Below are 27576 nucleotides of genomic sequence, written 5' to 3'. Positions count from 1 at the left end.
CCACATATGAGTAAAGAAAAAAAAAAAGCATAAGAGTGTTTCCTCCATTGACCCCGAAAGTCGTACCCTAGATGAAAGTTGCGAAGCATGAGGGGATTGTCAGATCTTGTTGCAGGAGACTGGATTCCATTTTTTTTTTTTTTTTTGCATTCACAATAGCAGTGACAGGGAGTACATATTTTTCTCGGCATTTCTGGAATTGTATATGTAAATGGATATATTTGTATACAGGTTTTTGAAATACTTGTGCATGTATTGTAATACATATCTATATTACGTAAGGATATATATGTATATTATACAACCTGTAAATACACAGGTGCGTATATGTATGTCTGTGTGTATATGTATTTATATACATATATATATATATATATATATATATATATATATATATATGTATATATATATATATATATATATATATATATATATATGTGTGTATATGTGTGTGTGTATATTATTTATTTATTCACCCATCCATGCACATACATATTTGTAATATTCACGCCTTTTTCTCCTATTGAATGGAGTGGATCTGAAGGTACTATTCTAACGGGTTTCAGCATATATCCTGGGATGAGGTTGCGACCCCCAGGGATGTTTAAGGGGCGTATGGGTAGATTGCTGCTAGTGTTTCATAGTGATTTTCCATCGAAGAACTGATTAAACCATACTTTATTCGGCTTCGCTAATGGGACAATCAACGATATAGCGAAGGTATTTCTGCCGTTGACGTCACAAGTACACACAGCCTCTTTCAGGAAACCTTAACAACGGAGTATCACATGACTCGCCAACTGAATCCGCGAATAGCTACAGTAACAGTATTCCTTTTAGAGTATACTATTACTTCATTCATTCATTTCATTGATTCATTCATTGTATTGCCTCATTCATATGCCCAGTGAAGTGGTATTGCCCCACCCCATTGCGGTTGGGTTGGGAAGGTTGGGCCACGGGACTCTGGTAGGGGAACCTACTAATGGCCTCCACCCATTACGGAGATACCAATCTCGTCCTGCATTGCTCCGGCAGAAAATTCTTTCTCTCACCTTCCTCCCCTTGTCCCTATCACTCCTCCTCCTCCTCCTCCTCAGTGTTCCTACTCTACCTCATATCATTCCTCCCCTCCTTCCCTAACAATCCGATGATTCTCCTCCAACCCTCCCCCAAAAATTCGTACCTATTCTGACCTGACACGAGAGAACAGAACTATACTGCTTTTCAGCTCAGAGCCTTATGTTAATACAAGATGCAGATACTGCACTGAACCTTTCGGTGGTGGCATTTTTTAATAATGTTTTTCTAGGCATCGATAGGTCTTGTTATTTTCTCCGGTGTTTTATGCTTTTAATAAAATTTATTCATTCCGAATGAGATTATCCCTAAATGCATCACCATCCCTGGTCCGCTGGTATAGTGGTTAGTATCGTGTCGTGCCACTCAGATGTCGCTGGTTCGCGTCTCCCCCAGGGCAATGAAAAATCACTGGCTCTGTATCATGATCAGTTACTGCTGCAGTGTAGGGTCTGCGGTGGGAGGCTGAAACCAACATATTCTTTGCAAGCTTGAATTTCAAGTCAATGGCCCTTGTATGCTTGTTCCATGTGAATAGGTTTCATCTACTGAAATAATAATAATAATAATAATAATAATAATAATAATAATAATAATAATAATAATAATAATAATATCATGGTAAAACAACAGCAGCTTTCTGGCTATTTTAAGCTATTCGCTGCATTGATTTTGCACCAAACAACAATATTGGCAAAGTTGATGTCGTGTGATGTTGTGGTCGTGTGATATCAGCTTAATGAACTTGCACAATTGTAACTTTGACACCACAGTTGAGAAATATATTGGCTAATTGGCCCACAGTGTGACGTCGAGGTGCTTAAAGGTATTAGAAAAGGGGCTTGTATGCCAATGTCGTGAATATGATAGAAAGCGTGCTCGTGTGCATATGCCATAAATATGATAGAAATTGTGTGTGTGCACTGGCTTTGAAACGTGAGAAATTGTCCTCGTGTTCAAATGCCATGAATATGCAAGAGAACTTGCTCATGAGCCAAGTGACTTAAGGGTGTCTTAAATTGTTTCTGTGTACAAATTCCTTTAATTATGTTTGAAATCGTGCCTGTGTTCAATTACCTTGTTTATGGCAGAAATCCTGCTTATCTGCAACTAATTTCAAAATTTTATAATCGTACTTGTTTGCAAATGTCTTGAAAATCCCAGAAAATGTTCTTGTGTGCAACTGACGTGCATCATGCGAGAAAATTTGCATGTCCGGAAATGCCTTGAAAATGCCACCAAACTTGCTTGCGCGCAATTGCCTGTAGGGTGACCAAAAAAGAAAAAGGTGCTTGTGGGCAACTGCCTTAAAAAGTAACTATTACCCTGAGGGATAAAAAATAAAAAATTCTCCTTTGCTCCATCCTCAGAGGAAAGCAGAAAACGTTCTCGTGTGTAACTGGCTGTGAGGATACAAGGGAACATTTCCGTAATCAGCTGCCTTAAAAAGTCTGTGTGTAGTTGCCTTTATGCATAACATACCCAGGTGACTGTGGGCTATCTGTGTACTCGCCTCTCACCTCGCTTTGTCTGACATTCTTTTAGGTTTGTTCTTCTTTCGCGCAGTGGCGTTGTTGCTCGGAGATGGTCTCTCTCTCTCTCTCTCTCTCTCTCTCTCTCTCTCTCTCTCTCTCCTTTGTCTGATGTTTACTTTTACTGTCGTCCTTCTATCTCTATCTCCTCTCTCGCTCTTCTCCTGTTTGTTTCTTCTCTCTCTCTCTCTCTCTCTCTCTCTCTCTCTCTCTCTCTCTCTCTCTCTCTCTCCTTTGTCTGATGTTTACTTTTACTGTCGTCCATCTCCTGTCTCTATCTCCTCTCTCGCTCTTCTCCTGTTTGTTTCTTCTCTCTCTCTCTCTTTCTCTCTCTCTCTCTCTCTCTCTCTCTCTCTCTCTCTCTCTCTCTCTCCTTTGTCTGATGCTTACTTTTACTGTCGTCCTTTTCCTTTTCCCTATCTCTATCTCCTCTCTCGCTCTTCTCCTGTTTGTTTCTTCTCAGTCCTCTCTCTCTCTCTCTCTCTCTCTCTCTCTCTCTCTCTCTCTCTCTCTCTCTCTCTCTCTCTCATCTTCCTGGTCTGTTGTTCCTCAAGAACTCGTGACAAAACGGTACTGCCGTATCCTCACTATAATGAGCAGAGTCCCGAAATCGATCCCGAGCAAGGATGGAAGCGATTTAGGCCCACTTCTTAAAAACTCACTGTGCCACTGTTACCCTTAGTAGTGGCTGTGTATCTGGTTGTTAGTTGGGTGTTGTGAGACTGAACTGGGAGTAGAGAGGAAAGGAGGAGAAAAAGAACACGTGAGTGACCTGTGCAACGCCCTGTTATAATTCTGAACGGGACCTCGATGAGGTAAACCTCATCTTTTAGGGGTTAAACCATTCATGATTAATACAAGATGGCGCAGTTGTTAAATTTTCCCATGGTTAAATAGACTTGATAATATATTTGTATATATACATATATATACACATACATGCATATATAATATATATATATATATATATATATATATATATATATTATGTAAAATATATATGTACATATATATATGTATATATATATATGTATATATGTATGTATGAATATATATAGTGTGAGCATGTATGTGAGTGTACGTGTGCGCGTGTGTTCGAAAAGTCGCACAAATAGAAATATTTTACCTGAACTTTGCATAACCCAGTTTTCTTCCATGCAGACGGTCTCAAAAATTTTTTTCTCGCCCAACCGACGAACGCTGTTTATCCTCCGTGAACTTTAAGTAACCCACTTTTCCTTTTTTAAATTGTAATCTTTACAACTTTCATTGTGTTTAATGTCTTCTGAGTAATCGAGGGTTTTATGACATTTTAACGTTGGTGCCGATCGTTATTTTGCTTCACTCAAAGACGTCGTGCCATTTCTCTCTCTCTCTCTCTCTCTCTCTCTCTCCGTTGACTTTCTCAACATTTATAAAACCTTGAACGCTGTTTGCCGATAAAATATTCGTGTCGATTTTATAAACCAAGCAACAGGTTTAACATAAATTTGCACAAATCTTTTGGTCTTGTAGGGTGTGCTAGTTTTTAAGTTTTCTGTAAAAGAAAACTGTCGCGCCGGCTTTTTCTGTCCGTCCACACTTGATTCATTCCGCACTTTTTTTGTCCGCCCTCAGATCTTAAAAACTACTTAGGCTAGAGGGCTGCAAATTGCTATGTTGATCATCCATCCTCCAATCATCAAACATACCAAATTGCAGCCCTCTAGCCTCAGTAGTTTTTATTTTACTTAAAGTTAGCTATAATCGTGTTTATGGCAACGATACAGGATAGGTCACCATCGGGCCGTGATTAAAGTTTCATGACCCGCGGCTCATACAGCATTATACCGAGACCACCGAAAGGTAGATTAATTTTCGGTGGCCTTGGCTTTGCGGCTGTTATTGCGCCGAAGAAATCATTTTTCACTTGTTTTTATCTATCTCAATAGTTTCAACATTAAATGAAATTTTTCTTCAGTTTTTATCCCCATCTAAGTTAAATGATTTTTCTTCGTTTTAAGGTTCCATTATTGTCTTCCATATCATCGTAGTCTTGTGCTGAAATTTTTTTTCCTAAACCGGTTTTGGCTAGATGTCTCGACTGAATGAATTACTGTAAAAAATCGACTTGTTCTTTTATGATCCTTGCTAGCATAAATAATAATGGCAATATTAATAATTTATTGAAATAATTGTTAAGGTGAGGATTAAAATATTGTTTTTTAATTGCTTACAATACTAATTTTTCCCCCTTAAGATTATACAGTATATTTCACACTATTATAATAATAATGTAAAGATTAATCCTTTTAATTATTTTATTATCTTTATTATTTATTTTTTCACAAAATAAACCTTTAGCTCTTATGCTTTACTACCAGAGATTTTATATCCGTTTGAACAATAATAATAATAATAATAATAATAATAATAATAATAATAATAATAATAATAATAATAATAATAATAATAATAATAATAATAATAAAGCCATTTAAATCCCAAGAGTTGGATTTTGTTCTTTTCTCTCACTAAATTCGTTAGTTCTCTCAGTTGTATTTATCACTGGATATTAAGCCTCTTTTACGGAGGAACAACAACATTTCACCTTTTATGTCTGTTTATGAGGAGAGCCGTGTGTTTGGAGAGTCGCGTCCAACACGTTGCATTTATCTGATAGCCTTTTGGGGCGGCGGAGATGGACGCTCACTTCACGTACACCTCTCTTTTTCATTATCATTATGCTCTCTCTCTCTCTCTCTCTCTCTCTCTCTCTCTCTCTCTCTCTCTCTCTCTCTCTCTCTCTCTCTCTCTCTTTGCGTGTATATGCTTGATGTACAATCTGTCTGAATGTTCATTATAGCCTGCATGAAGTATGATATCTCTCTCTCTCTCTCTCTTTCCGTAAGTATATGCTTGATATACAATCTGTCTGAATGTACATTATAGCCTGCATGAATATGATATTCTCTCTCTCTCTCTCTCTCTCTCTCTCTCTCTCTCTCTCTCTCTCTCTCTCTCTCTCTCTCTCTTGTGTAAGTATATGTTTGATATACAATCTGTCTGAATGTATAGCCTACATGAAATTTGATATTCTCTCTCTCTCTCTCTCTCTCTCTCTCTCTCTCTCTCTCTCTCTCTGCATGAGAATATGCGTGCTATATAATCTGATTAAATGGGTACATGAAATTTTTTATATTCTCTCTCTCTCTCTCTCTCTCTCTCTCTCTCTCTCTCTGCGGAAGTATATCTGTATATCTTGATATACGATCTGTCTGAATGTATACATGAAATTTTGATATGATTTATGTGCTATATAATCTGATTAAATGTGTACATGAAATTCTCTCTCTCTCTCTCTCTCTCTCTCTCTCTCTCTCTCTCTCTCTCTCTCTCTCTCTCTCTCTCTCTCTCTCTCTTTCTGCTTTTTGTATAAGTATAAATGTGCTGTTTAATTCTTTTGCTATGTGTATGTAAAATGTCTCTCTCTTTGATATTCTCTCTCTCTCTCTCTCTCTCTCTCTCTCTCTCTCTCTCTCTCTCTCTCTCTCTGTATAAGGATTAAATGTGCTGTTTAATTCTTTTTCTGTATATTAAATGTCTCTCTCTGCTACATGTATATGTAAAATGTCTCTCTCTCTCTCTCTCTCTCTCTCTCTCTCTCTCTCTCTCTCTCTCTCTCTCTCTCTCTCTCTCTCTTCTGCTTTGTATAAGTATAAATGTGCTGTTTAATTCTTTTTGCTATGTGTATATGTAAAATGTCTCTCTCTGCTAAGTGTATATGTAAAATGTCTCTCTCTCTCTCTCTCTCTCTCTCTTCTCTCTCTCTTTACTGCTGTTTTTGGCGAAATGTATGCATAAATTTTCTCTCTTTCATAAAAGCATGCTTTATAACTTACTGTATGTGTAGATGCATATATGAAATTCTCTCTTAGCATTATATATATATATATATATATATATATATATATATATATATATATATATATATATATATATATATATATATATATATGCAATTGCACAGAAGGCTCATCAGCATTGATTTTGAATCCTTTTTAAGCACACGGAACTCTAGCACTCACCGATATCTTGAGCTCATTTTCGTATCACAGGGATATCAAGACCTTCTTTTCTCATAACTTTTTCACACCATCTGTCCATTTCTTTCTAGGTCTGCTTTTCCTGCCTCTGCAAACACCCTTTGAGTTATTATTTTTTTCCACCAATCTGTCCGTCGTCTATTATTTCCACATTTCCAAAGTTATCTCAAAACACGTTGGTCCATTCTGTTTTAGTCTATTTTACTACTGTTACGTGCCTTACCCTCGTAGTTCTTCTTTAACCGTGTATACAATGCAAGCATTTCATTTCGACATCTTCGAGGAGAGCTGGCTCAACAGTTCCTTCTTACAGACCCTTCTTGGTTTACAGAGACAATTTTCTAATCAGTCCTTCGCAGACTTCTTGTTATAATCCATTAGGCCACCATCCTTATCAACATTAATTGCTCCATCTGCCAGTTTTAAATTTACCGTCAAAATTTTATTCTTGCGTACATTTGCTTTCAACTATCTCCTCTTGAAAGCACTTTCAAACTCTTTCACTGGTTTATTCCCCGTAGGGGGTTAGTGCCGTTAGTGCACTTCATGCGGTGCACTGTAGGCATTGCTTACGGTTCTTTGCAGCGTGCCTTCGGTCCCTAGCTGCAACCCCTTTTGTTCCTTTGTACGACCTTTCATATTCTCTTTCTTCCATCTTACTTTCCACCCTCTCCTAACAATTGATTCATAGTGCAACTGCGAGGTTTTCCTCCTGTTAAACCTTTCAAACCTTTTTACTGTCAATTTCCTTTTCTGCGCAGAATTGCGTCATAGGTCCCAGTGCTTGGCCTTTGGCCCAAATTCTGTATTCAGTTCAATTAGTTTATTCAGTTTCTGTTCGCAGTCAATAATCAATATTGAATCATTTTATCAGATAATATTTCATCTGATCTGCTTTCCTTTCTCTGACGTCTCGCCTCACTCCATCCGTGAAGATGTTGAACAGCTGCGGAGACATTAAATACCCTTGTCTCAGTCGTATTTATACCAAACCAGTCACTCGCCTGTCAAACATTGAAGCGAATGTTTTTCTTCCGTCATTGAAACTTTTATTAATGGTCCTCAGTACCTTTTATGTCATAGTGCTATTTCATTGATATCGGTATTAATACCCGTCACTTGCAAATATTTTTCCCACGAAATATCGGAGAGTGATTTGTTTATTTGTTAATATGCTATTCTCTTATCTGCTTTTTTCTTCCAGTATTGGCTATTTCGGTTAGTTCTGTGTTAATTTTACCGTTTGTTGATCAGTGAAAGTAAGTTATTACTTAAAAGCTTCCTTGGAACTTTTCATTAATATAAAAGGTACAAAAGAGTTATCATGTGTGACGGGAACGGGAGCCGAACAAGACTGAGGTGATTCGACTGCAGCAAATAATATTATTTTTTGACATTATGACTTTTCTTATTATGAATGTCAAACTGTTACATGAATCAGCTAGCCAGTCAGCCTTATGACAGTAATGGTGGCGTAAATTAAAGGTTGGCGCATATTGAAAAATGCCGGTAACTGTTCTAATTGAGTTTATGCACTCATACCGGTCCCGAACACGGATGAGAGACGAGGTCTGGGGGCAAGGTCAGTGCCCCTGTCTTGTAATTTATTAACCGTTACTGTAATGTGCAATAAATCCTTCCGTAAGCGAATTTACCAACCGTTACTGTAATGTCCAATAAATCTAGTGTAAGCGGTAATTGGTCATATTGCAGATCGAATGATCGTAGGAGAAGAATTTAAGTCAGTTAAGAAGTTGCAGGAAGCCTGTCATAACAAATCAGTTCTGCCCTAAAATGGAAAACTGCAGTATCTGCAACATTTTCGAAATTGAGATATGCCACCTACTGGGCTCGTGAAACACTAATACACAAGTTGCTGCAGTTTCAGAATGATTCTTCAATGTTTTCCACGAGTATTTAGGGGGTCCCATTTGCAGTATCTGCAAAATCAGTAGTAAGGCAAGGGAGTATCTACCATTTTTCTCAGTTTTGTATTTTTGCAGATACTGCAGTCTTCCATTTTAGGGCAGAGTAGTTCCATGGTGATATTTGCCTGAGCAGAGACAGAGACAGACGTCGGAGATGGTCCTAGCTTTGGCGATAGATACTGATTTCGACAATTGGCGCTTTGTCAGGGGGAGGCTGTGTTTAGTGTGGTTTTCACGCCTTCACTTATAAATTATAGTTTCTTGTTTTCGTGAAATTCGTTTTCAGAATGTTGTTGAGAGTCAACACGGAAAAGTAGTTAAGAGGAATATCAAGTTTTATTCTGTTACAGTGACCACTTTAATTTTATATTATACAGTAGATAAAACTAACACCGGTGAATGTTCATCTTCATGTTGAGAAAAAGATCCTTTGCCAATGTACATTTAGATTCGTGCTTTGATGATATAAACCTTTTCCCTTTGTTCCTTTCAATTTGTGTTATAGCACCCCAAGCGTTATCCCTAGTTAATACTGGAGCTTCAAATAATGATAAAAGTTAGTACTCATGTACATGAAATTTTCGATTCATGTGGCATTAGAATTACCTGGAAATTTTTTTGATTTGCTTGAAAAATAAAAATGAATTGCAGATAGACACTTGAAACCCGTTTAACAGTAAGAAATTATTATCACCATCCATTCATGTGACAATATGAATGAATTCCTAAGGGATTTTGAATTTCAAATTAACAATAAAAATGTATTGCGTACAAACGCCCGAAGTTCATTAACAACAAGAAAGTTTTATAACTAAACATTCTGTTTTTATATTTTGGTGGAGATACGATTTGGCTTGTCTTTACAAAGGCCAAGGTTCAAGGCACGGCAGGATTGATATCTTGATTTATATGAACTGGCATCGCAACGGACTTGGTCACCGACTCTGAGGTACGAGCGTATGAAGCAACTGCGAAGTTGAGGAATGGTTTTTGCACTTTTTTATTGGCGACAGTGACTGCTTATGTGGTTGTATGTAAAGCTGTATCTTTTTTTTTTTTAGTTGGCCTTTAGCTGCACACATACAATACACACACACGTATATACATATACGTATATGTATATATATACAATATATATATATGTATATTTATATATACAGATATTTATATATACACATATATATGTATATGTATATGTATATATACATATATATACATATATATATATATATATATATATATATATATATATATATATATATATATATATATATATATATATACATATATGCGTCCTTGTATTTATATATGTAAATATGTAAACACACACACACACACAAAAATATAAATATAAACACACATAACTCGGCTCGGCCTTGCACTTCGCCGAAAGATCATAGTCATTGCTTATCTCTTCTGGTACAGCCACCTCGACCGAAAAGCTTCATTATGCAGCGACGGAATAAAAACGAATATCCTTTTTTGTTTTAGTAATTATCCGTGCGGATGCTTTGGAGAGAAAAATCCCCTTCACGCGAGGTACGAATAAAAGCGTGAATGACCTGCCTTTGCTTTTGCAAGCAAGTATCCGATTGGAGCTTCGTGCGTGGGACGTCCATTCATAGGAGATCACAGAGAGGCCAGCCAGGTGTTTTGGTGGTGTGGCCCGTGATTCAATCGTTGTTGCTTGCGGCGCTGTTTGAAGGATCTTTTTATTTATGGCTTTCCTCGTTGCTTTGTTACCTTGGAGCTGGAAGGACTCTCGTTGCTTTGCTTGGTTAAAGGATAACATTTTTCGTTGGTCAGTTAGTTATCTTATCTGTGTTTGTTTCTGTTTTGTACTTTTTTATATCCTTTGAGAGAAAAGGCTTATGCATTTTGTTTCTCCTTGTCTTGTTTCAGGCTTCTTATAATTTTCACTAAATTAAAAAAAAAACAGTGGGAACGAGCAAGTCTCCGGATTGCGCCATTGGTCGGCTTTCTTTACCCCTGGTCAAACCTCGAATTTTTTTTTTTTTTTTTATCCTTTCCGTCTCTTATAAACCTCCCTCTTTCAAGAAGCAGGTCTGCTGCAACCCCCTCCCCCCTTCACTACAACCCTCTTTCCTCCTCTTCCTTTTTTGGTGAGAACTGGTAAAGTGCTTCAGGATATTAGTCCCATTTCGCTGTGCATTGAAAAATAAAGGCACTACCACAAGGCTTTACAAACTCTAGAGGATTAAAAATTTGGAAAATGACTTGATTTTGTGATAAAAGATGTTTTTTTTATTTTTATGATTGAAAATGGACGGGTTTTTCAAAGAAAGTCAAAGTTTTTTATAAACAATGCATTAGGACAGACTTCTTAACCATAGTTTCAACAGAAATGGGGCAAGCACTAGAGAAATACAGGAATGCTCTGATTAAAGCTTCAACGTTAAAAAGTCACTGGAAAAATGGTGCCTGAATCCATAAAAAAAAATTGTTGACAGAAAATGAAACACTGCGAGCAAGGGCTGAAGTCTGATAAACGTCCGTACAGACAATAGAACAGTCGGTTAATAAGGAACAGGGCGAGAAACACTAGATTAATGTTATCTTAACGTTTAACAGGAAAAGGCACACTAGACGAATAGGGACTGAAGTCTTTCTACAAACGTCAGATCAGAAAATAGGAAACGCTACTTGAACAGGGGCTGAAAGTCCTAACAGAAAATCGAACGCTAAGAAAATAGGAGCTGAAGTCTTAGTCAGGTCCTGTAAATAAAGAGCAAAAACTAGAAAACAAGGATGAAAATAATAATGAAAGTTAGCAGAAAAAAAAAAAAAAAAAAAATGCGCCGAAGTTTCTTCGGCGCAATCGAGTTTTCTGTACATGGTATAATCAAGGCCACCGAAAATTGATCTATCTTTCGGTGGTCTCGGTATATTGCTGTATGAGCCGCGGCCAATGAAGCATGATTATGGCTAACTTTAACCTTAAATAAAATAAAAACTACCGAGGCATGAGGGCTGCAATTTGGTGTGTTTGACGATTGGAGGGTGGATGATCAATGTAATAATTTGCAGCCCTTAGGTCTCAGTGGTTTTTAAGATCTGAGGGCGGACAGAATAAAGTGCCGACGGACTGACAAAGCCGGCACAATAGTTTTCTTTTACAGAAAACTAAAAAGCCTTGACTGGTTAAGAAGCTCTAGATAAATATGATTGGCTGAAAATTAGTTGGCGTTACAACTGGCTTGGTTGATAATATACTAAGCGAATCTTAAAAGAATAAGGCAATCCCCAGAGAAATAGGCTGAAACCTTAATATTTTTTTTAAATGAATAGGAAAAAATCATGACAAATAGTGACTGAAATCTCAACAAAAGCCTTCAAACAAAAGAGGACGTCCTTCAGTGCCTAGCCCGGGCAGGAAACACGACCATCAGGGCCGAGCGGTTTAGCCCACGGACCTGTAGAATGCACAAAGCCGTTTGTCAACAATGACTCAATTATTGGACACCACGAATACAGTTGTTGAACAAATTCCTGAAGCTTTGTATCGTTGCATATATTAATAGGACCTGTCAGGAATGTTTGGTTTATATGCGAGTGTACCTGGCCCATCAACAATGATGGTATTATTGAAGTAATGCTGAAATTGCGTCGTGCTGATAGTGTCTGAAGATCAGAATGATTTTGTGCATTTTATTTTTTTAAGATTCTGGTACAGCTATACGTGGAGTTCGTTACACGCCGAAATACATAAATGCATACACACATACATACATATTATCCTCCTTAGAGGGAACGAGTTCAGGAGCTGTAATTCCCGTTTTCATTGGGGTATAATTACGACTGAAAAGTTACCAGAGTGAGCCAGTGTCTGTCTATATGATCATTCTTTTGAGGCAGTGCTTCTCTCATCACAGACGAAAGGCCTGTCAAAAGTTTCTAAGAACTGACTCTTAGGGTGTCCTTGTTAGGCCATACACTTCATGAATGAGTGGATATTCCCTAGCAGCTCCAAGTTAACACTTACAATTTGGAGAGTTCTGCTTTAAGTCAGACAGTTTCTTGACAAGGACTGGTAAAAAGACAAAAGGGGCCATGCCTATTCGGAAATGCTTGTGCCTAGCTTGATTAAAGAACGTTTTGCGATTAAAGTTCTTTATTGGAAATTTTGTAATGATTGATTTATGTATAATTGATTGATGAAGAGAGCATATTGGCACAAAAGTGTTTTCTAAGCATACAATGCGATATCTTCTTTCAAGGTCAAATAAACAGTTTTTCTCTATTATTATCAGAATTAATGTAATGAATGAAACGCCTTTGATTAAATTGGAAAAGCTTCATAATAAGTAGTTGTTAATTGGAAAATGTGTTCTGGTGGTTCTTGAGAGGTTATTGTAAGTTTTCAGATGCCTATTTGAAGAGCATTACTTTTCTGCTTCCTCTTGAAGGAATGTCTCCTGAAGAGTTTTCTGCCGCCTTTGTCAAGAGCTTATGACAAAAAATTTTTTTCTGCTGCATATCTAAGTAGTTTTGATGAATGAATGGCTGCCATCATCGTGGAAATTGATTAATAAATTTATGCTACTTATTTAAGAAGCGCCTGATGCCCAGTTTTTGCCAGCTTCTCTTAGTGTCTGACAAAAACGAATATCAGGTGCCTCCTTAAGGTTTGTTTGAGGTTTAATGAAGCGTTTTAAATTTTCTGCAACTTATTTAAGAGCTTCAGATAAAGACTGGTTTCCAGCCTTTGTGAAGCACATCTAAAGAACAAATGTCTGCTGCCTCTTTGCAGAGTACGTGAGAAACAGCATTTGCAGTCCACTTAAAGACCATCTAAATATAAACATGTCAGGTGTCCATTTACAAAGTGTCTGATAAAGCTTTTACGGTTCCCAAATAAGGAGTGTCTGATGGCTGCTTTTACCAAGAGATTCGAAACCTTAAAAGGGATTATCCTGCGTAGGACGATCCATGGGGAATGTCTAAGCGATAGAAGCAGTCGATTCGGTGGTGGCGGGCAAGACGAGACACCTGCATGTGCCCTCACGGAACTCCGTGACGTCATGGGCGGCTCCACCCAAGGGGAGTCTAGCGTTGGATAGAGGAGGGGGAGAGCCTTATTTGAATTTTATTTCTCTCTCTCTCTCTCTCTCTCTCTCTCTCTCTCTCTCTCTCTCTCTCTCTCGTGCAAAGTTAAGAGTTACGGCACAGGGAGGGATATGTTGTAGTATATGTATATAATTTATTGTAATTTGCGTGCATGCACACATTCATCCTTGTTCCCTAATGAGACAGTGGCAGAAACTTAAGTCAGTTATCTGTCTCTTTTTTGACAGATAGATTAAGTAAATTATGAATGCACTTCCAACTGCAAAAGTATCAATGCAACGAAACGGGTAACTTGATAAATTGACAGTAAGTCAGATTTCAAGGCATATACGTTCCTTGTGGCCTAATTGTAAGAGTGTTTGTCTCGCAAGAGTTAGTTTTGGGCTCTGTTACTCGTGAATTCTTTCTGTTTTTACCTTGTTATTATTTAGACATTGAAAAAAATAAAATAAAAAATGCGCCGAAGAAACTGTTCTGTACATCCGCTACGGCGTATAATCAAGCTCACTGAAAATAGACCTATCTTTTGGTGGTCTCGGTATAATGCTGTATGAACCGTGGCCCATGAAACTTTAACCACGGACGTTGGTGGACTATCCTATATCGTTGCCAGAAGCACGATTATGGCTAACATTAACCTTATATAAAATAACAACTACTGAGGCTAGAGGGCTGCAGTTTGTTATGTTTGATGGTTGGAGGGTGGATGATCAACATACCAATTTGCAGCCCTCTAGCCTCAGTGGTTTTTAAGATCTGAGAGCGGACAGAATAAAGTGCGGATGGACAGACAAATCCGGCACAACAGTTTTCTTTTAGAGAAAACTAAAAAGCGTATGAAGAGCTCAAAAGGCTAAAATTTGGCTCGCAAAGCAAGATTCCACAGAGTAGAATGTTATATATGAAAAAAGAAGAAACAAGGAAATATGGAAGGTTTGTTGAGCCAACTCTTCTCCATGAAAGTGAAGCGTTAATGTTCAGTGAAAATGGAAGACAAAATGTTAAAGGTATGAAAATGAATAACGTTCTAGAAGTTTGTATGGAGGATTATTGAAAGGATGAGAAATGTGGATACGTATAAATGATGAAAAGGTTAGCACTGGCGAGAGGGTGGATCAGAGTGTCTCGAAATGGTTTGGTCCCATGGGAAGAAGGGAACAGTAGGTTGATGAAGAGAGTATATAATTAGGACATTTTAGGTGGGAGAAAGAAAATGTAACTTATGGAATGTTGGATAGATGACAAGATAGATATATTTTCAAGAAAGGGCCTTAATTAGGAAGGGCAAGAGTGCATGCAAGAAAAAGTTCAGTGATGCAGTGGCTGGCTTATAGGATGGTTCAGTACTTTGCTGGTGAGCATCCTGTATAAGTGTATAAAGTATCTAATGTCGTGGAATGTTTGTCCATGGGGTTCATCCACGATTCAGTAGCAGAATTATGAATGTGGAAGTGAACATTCTCCTGTTTTTTTTTTTTTACTTTTGTCAACCCATGTCCAGGGAAGTGTCATTCATGTTGGGTGACCAGGAAGAAAGGCCAGAAGATGTTGCAGCACAAGCTACTTGAACATCTGTTAGTGAGGCAGGCTTGGGGCTAGCAATCTCATCCCAAAAAGACTTGCTAAAGATTGGAGGGGTAAACCCTGCCTCCACTTTCTTCCACATTCCTCCATGTGGAAAACGTGTGTGTGTGTGTGTGTGTGTGTGTGTGTGTGTGTTTGCCTGTATGCCTGCGTGGTTAAACATATACATGCACAAATATAATTTTTGGAAGCATCCTAGGCAAGTTCAACGCCTTTTAGTGCATTCCTGAAGAATGTGTTGACGGTGTAATAATAATAATAATAATAATAATAATAATAATAATAATAATAATAATAATAATAATGCATACTTTAAACAGCATATTTCATAATACATTTTGCTCTATTTCAAAGAATAACGACTGAAATTTCAATTATTTGACTTAAAGATGCTCTCTTCCTGCCTTGGAACACTCTTCATATTCTCATTTGTTGATCAGACCCCGGTGGTACGGATGGAGGGAGAGGAGGCTAGAACATACGAATTTATGGGGCCATTATGGGACCATATTTTCCAGCCGATGGCAAAGCGCGGAGGCAAGATGCCTAATTGGCATTGCGCATTCGCCTTTGGTGTCGTGCATGAGATATGATTAGAGCATATTTTCAAGTGGAGGAGCACGTTGTAATTTAGCACGTGAGTGTAAGTATGTTGTGTTTGGCTCGTATGAAGTGGCAGGCTGCCTCCTCACACTGCCGGCGATTCGGCAGGAGCGGGCATGAACAGCCTTGAACTTTAATTTAAGATACGTTAATTCCAATAGATCCGTTCGCTCAGGTAATTGGACTCTGCCAGGGGGGTATAGTGCCGTCAGTGCACCTCACGCACTGCACTGTAGGCATTACTTAAGGATCTTTGCAGCTGCAACCCCTTTCATTCTTATTACTGTATCTCCGTTCATATACTCTTTCTTCCATCTTACTTTCCACCCTCTCCTAACAATTGATTCTTAGTACAACTGCGATGTTTTCCTTCTGTTACACCTTTCTGATCGTTTTACTCTCAATTTCCCTTTCAGCGCTGAATGACCTCACAATTCCCAGTGCTTGACCCTTGGCCTAAATTCTATATGTTCTGTTCTGTTCTGTTTTCAGTTAACTGGAAGCACTGGAAGGTTTTGAGAGTTGAAATCGTGAATTTTGGCAACAGCTAGGATTGCCAGACATATGCAAATACCTCGAAGAGCAGGGATTCAGGGATTGGCAATGTTTATTGATGAGTTCTCAGCTACACCATAAACATCGAAGATGATGATTTTAGAAATTCTAATCTCAAACAAAGGAGGCCTCATTTGGGATGAAAAAGTAAAGAAGTTATAGGTCTCTGCACAGTGAAAAAAAAAGTAAATAATGCGCCGAAGTTTCTTCGCCGCAATCGAGTTTACTGTACAGCCGCTACAGCGTATAATCAGGCCACAGAAAATAGATCTATATTTCGGTTTTCTCGGTATAATGCTGTATGAGCCGTGGTCCATGAAACTTTAACCACGGCCCGATGGTGGCCTATCCTATGTCGTTGCCAGAATCACCATTATAGCTAACTTTAACCTTAAATGAAGTAAAAACTGCTGAGGCTAGAGGGCTGCAATTTTGTATGTTTGATAATTGGATGGTGGATGATCAACATACCAATTCGCAGCCCTCTAACCTCAGTAGTTTTTAAGATCTGAGGGTGGACAGAAAACGTGCGGACAGAATAGAGTGCGGACGGACAGACAAAGCCGGCACAATAGTTTTCTTTCACAGAAAACTTAAATAGCCAAGGCCATATCAAATATTTAAAACAGTTAATTGCAGTCCGTCTTGGAACTATTTTGTGCTCATGTTAATGTTTTCAAACAAATTGTTGCCTTATTTTTAGTACACTACACAAAACAACAGTAGTAATGCTGACATGGCGATCTGAGTGGGGAGAGCAGTTATTTTCAACAACAGGTGCATTTCAAGAATTTTTTTTTTTTAGCCTGAAAAGTTGCTTTATTATTCTTATGATTAGTTTTAGTTTTCTGAAAAGAAAATTGTTGTGCCGGCTTCTGTCCGTCGGCACTTTTTCTGTCCGCCTTCACATCTTAAAACCTACTGAATCTAGGGGGGTTGGGCTGCAAACTGGTATGTTGATCATCCACCCTCCAATCATCAAACATACCAAATTGCAGCCCACTAGCCTTAGTAGTTTTTATTTTATTTAAAGTTAAAGTTAGTCATAATCGTGCGTCTGGCAACGATATAGGCCAGGCCACCACCGTGCCGTGGTTAAAGTTTCATGGGCCGCGGCATTATACAGCATTATATCGAGACCACCAAAAGATAGATCTATTTTCGGTGGACTTGATTATATGCTGTAAAAAAAACTCGACTGCGCCGAAGACACTTCGGCGCATTGTTCACTTTTTAATTCTTATGATTAGTTTCTAGCAAGGTTTGAAATGTAAGGAGAGTACGTAATACGAAACATTTAAAATAATTATTGAAAGATTAATCGCACGCAGATGTTTAAGATATTGATTAACCATAATGAAATTATTATGAATTTTCAAAAATACTGTCGTTAATCATTGTCCGCAGGCATAGACCTTACAATGCTCACCATAAAAATTCGACAAGAGGGAATATGCAAATTGCAGCCTCATGTCATGAGCTGGAGCCCGTTCTTGCTTGCACCTGCCGAATCGTTACACCTGTGTGAACGCGCCCTTATAATAAATGAATAAATGAAGCATACCCTGAGGAGATGGGCGAGTTTGACGATGTATTGTAATGGTTATCATATATTGTCAAAAGGAGTGGTATATTGGACAAACAGTGGAAACATAGTAAGGTTTAAAATGTAGATGAACATTTTAGATAAGTTATATTCATTAATAAATCAGAAAAAAAATGTAAGTTGGTATGCATGTTTGTGAGATGAGTCATACTTAACGTATACTTCAAATGAAACACCGATTGAATTTATATATATATATATATATATATATATATATATATATATATATATATATATATATATATATATATATATATATATATATATATATATATATATATATTATATATAAGATGCATATATATATATATATATTGTATATATAGATGCATATATATATATATATATATATATATATATAGATATATATAGAGAGAGAGAGAGAGAGAGAGAGAGAGAGAGAGAATTTACCAACTTCCAAAATTTTAGAAGCGTTAAAAATTGTTCACGGAAAAATGAGAGAGATGTTGAATTTTTTTAATAGCATTATATTATTTTATGGCTTTTTCCTTTCAATGGCCATTTCATTTTATTGCAATTTTTTCTTCTAATCAGATTATTTCTCCTTTGATACGCCGACGGCGTTGATAGTGTGATTGGTGGCAGTAAAAGTGAGAGGGGCAGCCTGTCTTGCTGACTCATGCCCGGTAATGATGTCTAAAGATGAGGTTTATTGCTGGAACTGTTCAGGAGGAACCGGGATTTTTGGGGGTCGAAACGGTGTATGAACGTTTTTGTACTGCGGAAGAACGTAGATTGAATGCAAAATGAAAGCTTTTGGTTTTTAGGGCACGGGACGTTCGTACGCTCTTGTATCGTGGAAGAAGGGAAATTAAAGTAAGAATGAAAAGAACACGGGGGAACGTAGAATGAATGCCAAATGAAAGCTTTTGGTTTTTAGGACACTGAACGTTCTTGTGTCGTAGAAGAAAGGAAATTGAAACAAGAGTTAAAATGAGGGAACGTAGAATGAATGCCAAATGAAAGCTTTTGGTTTTTAGGACAATGAAAGTTCTTGTGTCGTAGAAGAAAGGAAATTGAAATAAGAGTTAAAGGGACGGGGGCGGGGGACGTAGAATGAATGCCAAATGAAAGCTTTTGGTTTTTAGGACAGTGAACGTTCTTGTGTCGTGGAAGAAGGGAAATTGAAATAAGAGTGAAAAGGACGCGGAAGAACGTGGAATGAATGCCAAATGAAAGCTTTTGGTATGCAGCACATTGAACGTTCTTGTGTCGTGGAAGAAGGGAAATTGAATTCAAAATGAAAAGAACTTAGAATTTTAGAAATGCTGAATGAACGCTGTTATGTTCTTGAACGCAAACTGAACTAAAAAGGAGCGCAGTATATTTTATGTTACAATAACCGAGGATTTTAAGCTCGCTCAATAAACGCATATTTTTGGTGTAAAACGCGCAGATTGAAAGCAAATCGAGTGAAATAATCGCATGCGCACCTGTAGGACATCACAATAAAGTAAGCGCAATGCAGGAACGGGAAACCCTGGAACTGAGCACAAATTTACGCCTTAAAAAGTAAAAGTCAAAAGGGAATATTAAAAAAATAAACAAACAAAAGACTTTCAATACGCAGCTACCAGATGGTAACTCAATTAATGTTCAGAGATATACAGAGAGATGTATATACGAGCCAATAAACAGCAAACGAAAGACTTTATTTACGGTAGCTGCGAGGGAACTCAACTTATAATGATGTTCTGGAAGATGGAGGGTGATGGGAACAAGATGTTCATTCGTTCAAGGCCAGAAATTGAATTATTTTTTTTCCTCTGTGTCTCAGTCTATTTTTGTGTATCTCGTGATGAAGGCTAATGGGTGGGAGAACTTGGGATTTCCAAGGTAGCAAGTTCATTTAATTATAACTTGTAATATTATTATTATTATGTATCATCTTTTTCTCGGTCATCGTAAGTAAGTGAACACTGTTGCAAGGTTAGGGTCGGTTCTTGATTACTAAGACTTTTATGAGCATTTTCATCAAGAATGTTTTTATTTTTTTTTCATGATTAGAATGTTTTTTTTAAATTTTATTTTTTTTTCATATATATGTTATACATATATATATTTTTTTTTTTCTAGAACTATATCTTCAGTTTTTCTTAAATCTCTCTCTCTTTCTCTCTCTCTCTCTCTTTATATATATGTATATATATATATATTTTTTTTCATGACTAGAACTATATCTTCTCGTTTTTCTTAAATCAGTCTCTCTGTGTGTGTGTGTGTTTGTGTATATATATATATATATATATATATATATATATATATATATATATATATATATATATATATATATATATATATATATATATATATACACATACATATACGCATAGTGCGTAGTATTTATATATATTATATATATAATTAAATTTAATGCATTTTGCCTTCAAAGAATGAAAATCGTATCATGAATTGTAACGTTACGGCTATTTAAATCTAAATAAAAAAAAATACTAGATAAGTTACTTAAATTCCTCCTGACAACCAAGGTTAATTCAGATCCATTAGTTCTTTATAATTAAGATTCAGATATGACGTCGTACACAGGTGGACAAGCTATTGTTCTGACGATGATGGGGGTCCTTGGGAAATTGCCCCGGGAAGTAGAAGGGGTAGATGGGGTCTTGTCGTCACCCTGATGATGGAGATAGTATTATTCGTTGATTTAGATTAAGTTGACCATATGCCAGCACTCCCTTAGGGGCGTTAGTGCCGTCGGTGCACCTCGTGCAGTGCACTGTAGGCATTACTTCAGGTTCTTTGCAGCGTCCCTTCGGCCCCTAGCTGCAACCCCTTTCATTCCTTTTACTGTGCCTCCGTTCATATTCTTTTTCTCCCATCTGACTTTCCACCCTCTCCTAACAATTGTTCCACAGTGCAATTGCGAAGTCTTTCTCCTGTTAAACCTTTCAAACCTTTTTACTGTCAGTTTCCGTTTCAGCGCTGAATGACCTCACAGGTCCCAGCGCTTGGCCTTTGGCCTAAATTCTATATTCTATTCTATATTCTGTTCATATACCAGCACGAGCGTATGCCCAAAGGTGTCACGTAATTGTGGTAAGTTGTGATACAAAGCCAGAGATCAGGACAAGACATCTCTGGACACTTCCATTCAGTATAGATAATTGACAGGTGATTTGGTCTGGATGTATAAGGGGAGAGCCTCTGGTGGTAACGGCTCTGCCGATCGCTGCCTCGAACCGACCTTGAGGTGGCTGGCTGCTCATTCATAAATATATCTTGACCAGATGCCGTATGCGGTGAGTATTTTAAAGCGCTTGAGTAAAAGTGAACGGAAGGGCATATAGATAGGGAGTCTATGTATTGAGGGATGCAGTGGTTTGACTAAATAGAGGATTGGTATGTGTGTATTAAAATGATTTCAGGGGTTTGAGTCATGGTTAAACGTTCAGAACTTAAAACGTCTGAATTACTAGGATGTCAAGTGGTTTGAATTAATGGGAGTATAGAGGTTTGTTATAGGAAAGGCAAGAGTTGTGAGTAATGAGGAACGTTCAATAAAGAAGAAACGAGAAGAGGAATGATTAAAGACTTTTGAATGAACGGACGTATAAACAGAACAAGACATATGAATAAGGAAGGTTTGACAGGCAAAAAAAAAAAATCTAGAAAAAGGGATTCTGTGTTCGTCAAAGGAAACAGCAATGGCTGTGAAAAAAAGATCTTGGTCCAAGAATTTTTGCCCATGTCTAGTTTTATTCATAAATAAAAACGGAAAACAAAGAATGATAAAGCGAATGTGTTTTAAAGACTTATTAAAGTAATTTTTGTTGGTATTTTTATATAGATTTTCAAAGAATTGAAATTTAAAAGCCTAAAGAAAGCACATTTAACATGAGAATCAAAACGGACTGTACATTTATCTTCGCAACTGCACTTGTACCGAAGTAAAAAATAAAGACAGTCGCGTTCTTTAGACAATGAGTTTGAATTAAAGAAACTTGTACACTGATTTCTTAATAAAGAACAAAACAAGAATTACGTTTTTCTGGCAGACGTATCAAAAGAGTTTTTAATAAACATCCGTGCGGCAAAAAAAATAACCGAAACTAAATTGTGAAGTTTAAATAGAGGCCACTTATGTTACGCCTCCGGAGATTCCTTCCTTATATAGACTGGAGATAATAACACCATTCCGTTATTGCCGTTTCATTCATAAAGGTCTCTTGTTGTTGCTCTAGAGCCACCTTGCCAAGTCTCTCTCTCTCTCTCTCTCTCTCTCTCTCTCTCTCTCTCTCTCTCTCTCTCTCTCTCTGTAAGGCGATCGTGCGCTGACGGTTGCAAGGTCTGGTCGTTTATCATTCAGAACTGAGGGTTGAAGATTGTAATTTGTTGATGGAGGTGTGCTGGTGCTTTTGTGTGTGTCTCTCTCTCTCTCTCTCTCTCTCTCTCTCTCTCTCTCTCTCTCTCTTTCTCTCTTTCATTTTTCATATCTTTTATCTTAGTGCCAGCTCCGTTATCTCTATATTATATCTACTGGCAAACATTGTTAGATGTTGACTCTCTCTCTCTCTCTCTCTCTCTCTCTCTCTCTCTCTCTCTCTCTCTCTCTCTCTCTCTCTCTCTCTTATCTATGCGTTATGATATCTTCGTGCCAGCTCCGATATCTCTATATAATATATGCCCACTTATCTGCAGACAAACCTTGTTAAATATTGACAATTCTCTCTCTCTCTCTCTCTCTCTCTCTCTCTCTCTCTCTCTCTCTCTCTCTCTCTCTCTCTCTCTCTCCACTTAGATTTATCTGTATATTATATCTGTCTGTTTATCTCCTGCAAATATTCCTAGATATCAACAAACTCTCTCTCTCTCTCTCTCTCTCTCTCTCTCTCTCTCTCTCTCTCTCTCTCTCTCTCGTTGTCAATCCAAGGTGTAGTTCAGACAGATTTTTCACTTAACTCCCCAGTCTTTAAATGATGAATTGTACAACTGTCATGGAAATCATATTACAACATCTAAGAAACATTATTCTTGGTATGAAATAAGAGTATGTACTTTTTAATTTAAGTGGCTTAAACCTTCTTGGAATTGCAAAGAAAAAGTCGTCATTATCGTGATAAATCGATTTGTTGTTGTGGGGAAAGTCATCCACGATAAGTCATTTATGATAAATTGTTCCTGTCCACGTCTTCTACTAAGCTGAGAGGCAGGTGAAAACTTTTGGTTATTTATGTATTTATTTATTTATTTATTCAATTATGTATTTTCATATATATTTATTATTAATACTAGTATGAATAGTAGTAGTAGTAGTAGTAGAAAGCTCGCAGTAATAGTAGCAGTCAGTTAATTTGTATATTTCATATTTGTTTCCATATCTGGTCATTTATTATTACTAATATATTTGGTCGAGATATAAGTTTTAGCAAGTAGCAGTATGCACGGCATAAGCATCTGATTTTTATGTTCCTGTCGTTGTTATTATTATTATTATTATTATTATTATTATTATTATTATTATTATTATTATTATTATTATTATTATTATTATTATTATTATTGGTCGTGAAAGGCATCCCATTTTTGTTTGTGAGAGAAAGGCAATGAATGGTAATCCCACACACTTGTTTAGACTGGCCTAAAAAAAAAAAAAAAAAAAAAAAAGGGGGGGGAGAGGGAAAATGGAGAGTTTTAACCCTGAAGGGAACTGTCTTAAAAAAAAGTAAGAAAAAGAAAAGAGAGAGAGAGAGAGAGACCATATTATTCGAGTGGTGTTTTTTTTTTTTTGTCTTTGGCAACGACTAAAACATTTTTCCACACAGAATTTGTGGTTTTTCCCCGTAGGAGCAGTTCTTATTTACAGTTTTATTTTTTTTTTTTTAGTTTTTTTATAAAAACAGGTTTAAGCATATGATGTTTTGAATGATTTGGATAGCCTTGATATTTAGGTAATGTTAAGGTTTAACTTTAGCTCTTGAATGCTAGAAAGAATAATAATAATAATAATAATAAATAATAATAATAATAATAATAATAATAATAATAATAATGATAATTTTGTGAACCTAATAATAGTTCACAAAAGTATTATTATTATTATTATTATTATTATTATTATTATTATTATTATTATTATTATTATTATTATTATTATTATTATTATTATTATTATTATTATTATGTATCGTCTTTTCATCGAAGATTATCTCCATCCCCAAATAAACCTGTTTATTCTGTAAGCACTCAGATATGGCAGTGGTAATAGACCCCTTGTCTCTGTTAAGATAACGTCACTGCTTGGATCATTGTCTTTGTATACAATGGGTGACAATTAAGACCATTCATATTTTAGAAGTCTTATCATTATATAGATTATAGATCATGTCACTATACCCCCACGGTATTTAGATGATATCACTGTTAGGATCGCAGGGTGGTGTATAGCCAAGTCGGATCATGTATGCAAAAAAAATAAATAAATAAAAAAGGAAAAAAAAGTCTAGGTAAGAATTAGACCTGAGAAGCAGAACACACCTGCAAAGGGGAAACTTACCTGGCAACTTATCCCCATTAAAACATACCCCTCCCCCCTCGCATTGTATCCCCCACCCCTCCAACCCCCCTAACATTATTGCTCCCAACCCTTCGACTACCAGCTCTCAACATCATTCTGAATTTACATCATCCGTTAAGTGTTGGCATCATCCTCACCCTCCCCCACTGGGAGACTCCTTCCATGCCCCTACTGACCAACCCCTAACTGAACAACCCCTACCGTCCAGGTGGCCCCCTCTGCTTCTCCTCTAGAGGCCGAAATTTTTTTGACCAGTCCCTTAGGTTTACCTTGAGAAAGCACAGGTGCGCTTTACAGCCTTCCAGGGAGGTCCCAGGGCTAAAAGATTGCTGCGCAGTGAATGATTATATATATATATATATATATATATATATATATATATATATATATATATATATATATATATATATATATATATATATACATATATATATATATTATATATGTCGTTATTATTTTTATTTTTAATGTAGATATTGAGTTTTGATTCTCAACTTTTTATAAAGAGTTTGGTCAGCTACAAAGCTACAGTAGTGTCGTATAATCTTGTAGAAATATCAAGTAATGCCATAAAATGGTTCTTTGAAAAACACTTGATTAATGAGGCAGAAAAATTCTTGTAAGTGAAAATCGGATGTGAATTGAGATTCTTATTTTCACATTTTAGATTTTTACAATTTTGTCAAGTCCGAGTTGTTTTATGGAAAAGAAAATTAAAATAAACATGTTTTTTCTTTTAGACACCTGAATTCCTCTCGGCACCCTGAATTCCCCTCTCTCTCTCTCTCTCTCTCTCTCTCTCTCTCTCTCTCTCTCTCTCTCTCTCTCTCTCTATCTCTCTCAGTTGTTAAAAATGATCATTATAAAAGAAATTTTTTTGGGGGGTTATTTACACTGTAGAAAGCGTGGAATATGTCCTCCTCTCTCTCTCTCTCTCTCTCTCTCTCTCTCTCTCTCTCTCAGTTTGTTAGAAATGATCCTTACGAAAAGGCACGATTGTTTCTTGATTATTTGCATTGTAGAATTGTGGAAAAGGATCTCTCTCTCTCTCTCTCTCTCTCTCAATTTGTTATAAATGATCTCTCAGGTGTTAAAAATGATCATTAAAAGGCAGGATTTTTCTTGTTTATTTGCATTGTAGAAAGTGCGGAAAGGAAAAGGCCTCTCTCTCTCTCTCTCTCTCTCTCTCTCTCTCTCTCTCTCTCTCTCTCTCTCTCTCTCTCTCTCTCTCTCTCTCTCTCTCTCTTTTATAGATCCGCCCTGATTTTTACAACTTTGTTACGAAGATCATAACTAATTTATGATCATGCTCAGGATTTCTCTTGCGCAGCCGCGATCTTTTATGCTCCGAGGTCGCCTCGTACCGAATGACATCCGGGAGCTTGATTGGTTTGGGATTTACTCGTAACTGTTAATCATATTTGTTTCGACTGAGGAATTTATTTTGATTCGGTTTAGTAATCATCGGGGGTTTTGTTAAGAAGCCATTTTGCGAAGTGAGGATTAAAATATGTTTGTATGAAATAGTACATTGAGCGTTCATTTGTTCAATATATATATATATATATATATTATATATATATATATATATATATATATATATATATATATATATATATATATATATATATATATATATATATATATATATATATAAATATATATATATATATTTATATATATATATATATAAGTTCACCGTCACGTGACAAGAACAGCGAAGGACAGAACTCAGGACTACAGTGGATATTTATATACTGTAGTCCTGAGTTATGTCCACTGGTTCGAGCCCACGGGACGGTAGAACTTATTATCAACTACAGTATATATATATATATTATTTATATGCGAATTTATTTTAATTTTTTATATATTTTTTATTTTTTATTTTTAAATTTTTCATTTGAATTTTTTTATTTATTTTAAAATTTTTCCATTATTTATTCATTCATTTACTTATGTATTTGTTTATTTATTTACCTTTATATCGCTGTCATATAGGCGTCAGCAACGTACGTTTTATGCAAATGCATCTGTTTACGAAGTCCATATTTGACTGAGAGTCATGCGTATAAAAATAACATGTGATAATAATAATCAGTAAGACTTGAAAAGAAACCATATGCGATGTTTTCATTGTTTTGTATTTATATATTTTTTCAGATTCAGTTGAGGAAAACTGGACAAAATTATGCGAAATTCCCAATAGAATATTATTAATGTTTATGATCATGATCCTTGAATATTTTGCCAGGATTTTTATGTTTATTTATCTGATTTATTTTAATTATTATTCATATGGTTTACACGAGAAAATATACATGCATACACACACAAACACACACACACATATATATATGTACAGTATATATACACACATACATACATACATAATATTTCTTGTATCGCCTACCCCTTTATTCCTCGTTTTAGTATTCTGTAAAAGAAAACTGTTGAGCCAGCTCTGTCTGTCCGTCCGCACTTTTGTCTGTCCGCACTTTTCCTGTCCGCCCTGAGTTATGAAAAACTACAGAGGCTAGAGGGCTGCAAATTGGTATGCTGATCATCCACCCTCCAATCATCAAACATACCAAATTGCAGCCCTCTAGCCTCAGTAAGTTTTATTTTATTGAAAGTTAAATTTAGCCATAATCGTGCTTCTGGCAACGATATGGGATAGGCTACCACCGGGCCGTGGTTAAAGTTTCATGGACTGCGTCTCATACAGCATTTATACCGAGACCACCGAAAGACAGATCTATTTTCGGTGGCCTTAATTATACGCTGTAGCGGCTGTACAGAAAACTTCGATTGCGCCGAAGAAGCTTCAGCGCGATTTTTACTTTTTTTTTTTATCAGTCAAATTATTATGGGAAAGCACTTTAGGCAAGATAAAAGTCTTTCATCTCGTCTTCCCTGTAGAAAAATGAAGACTATGAGGATGATGTTTTAATGAAAC

Source organism: Macrobrachium rosenbergii, chromosome 54 (assembly GCF_040412425.1).
Source record: "Macrobrachium rosenbergii isolate ZJJX-2024 chromosome 54, ASM4041242v1, whole genome shotgun sequence".
Classification (NCBI taxonomy): Eukaryota; Metazoa; Arthropoda; class Malacostraca; order Decapoda; family Palaemonidae; genus Macrobrachium; species Macrobrachium rosenbergii.
This window is presented reverse-complemented; position numbering follows the sequence as displayed.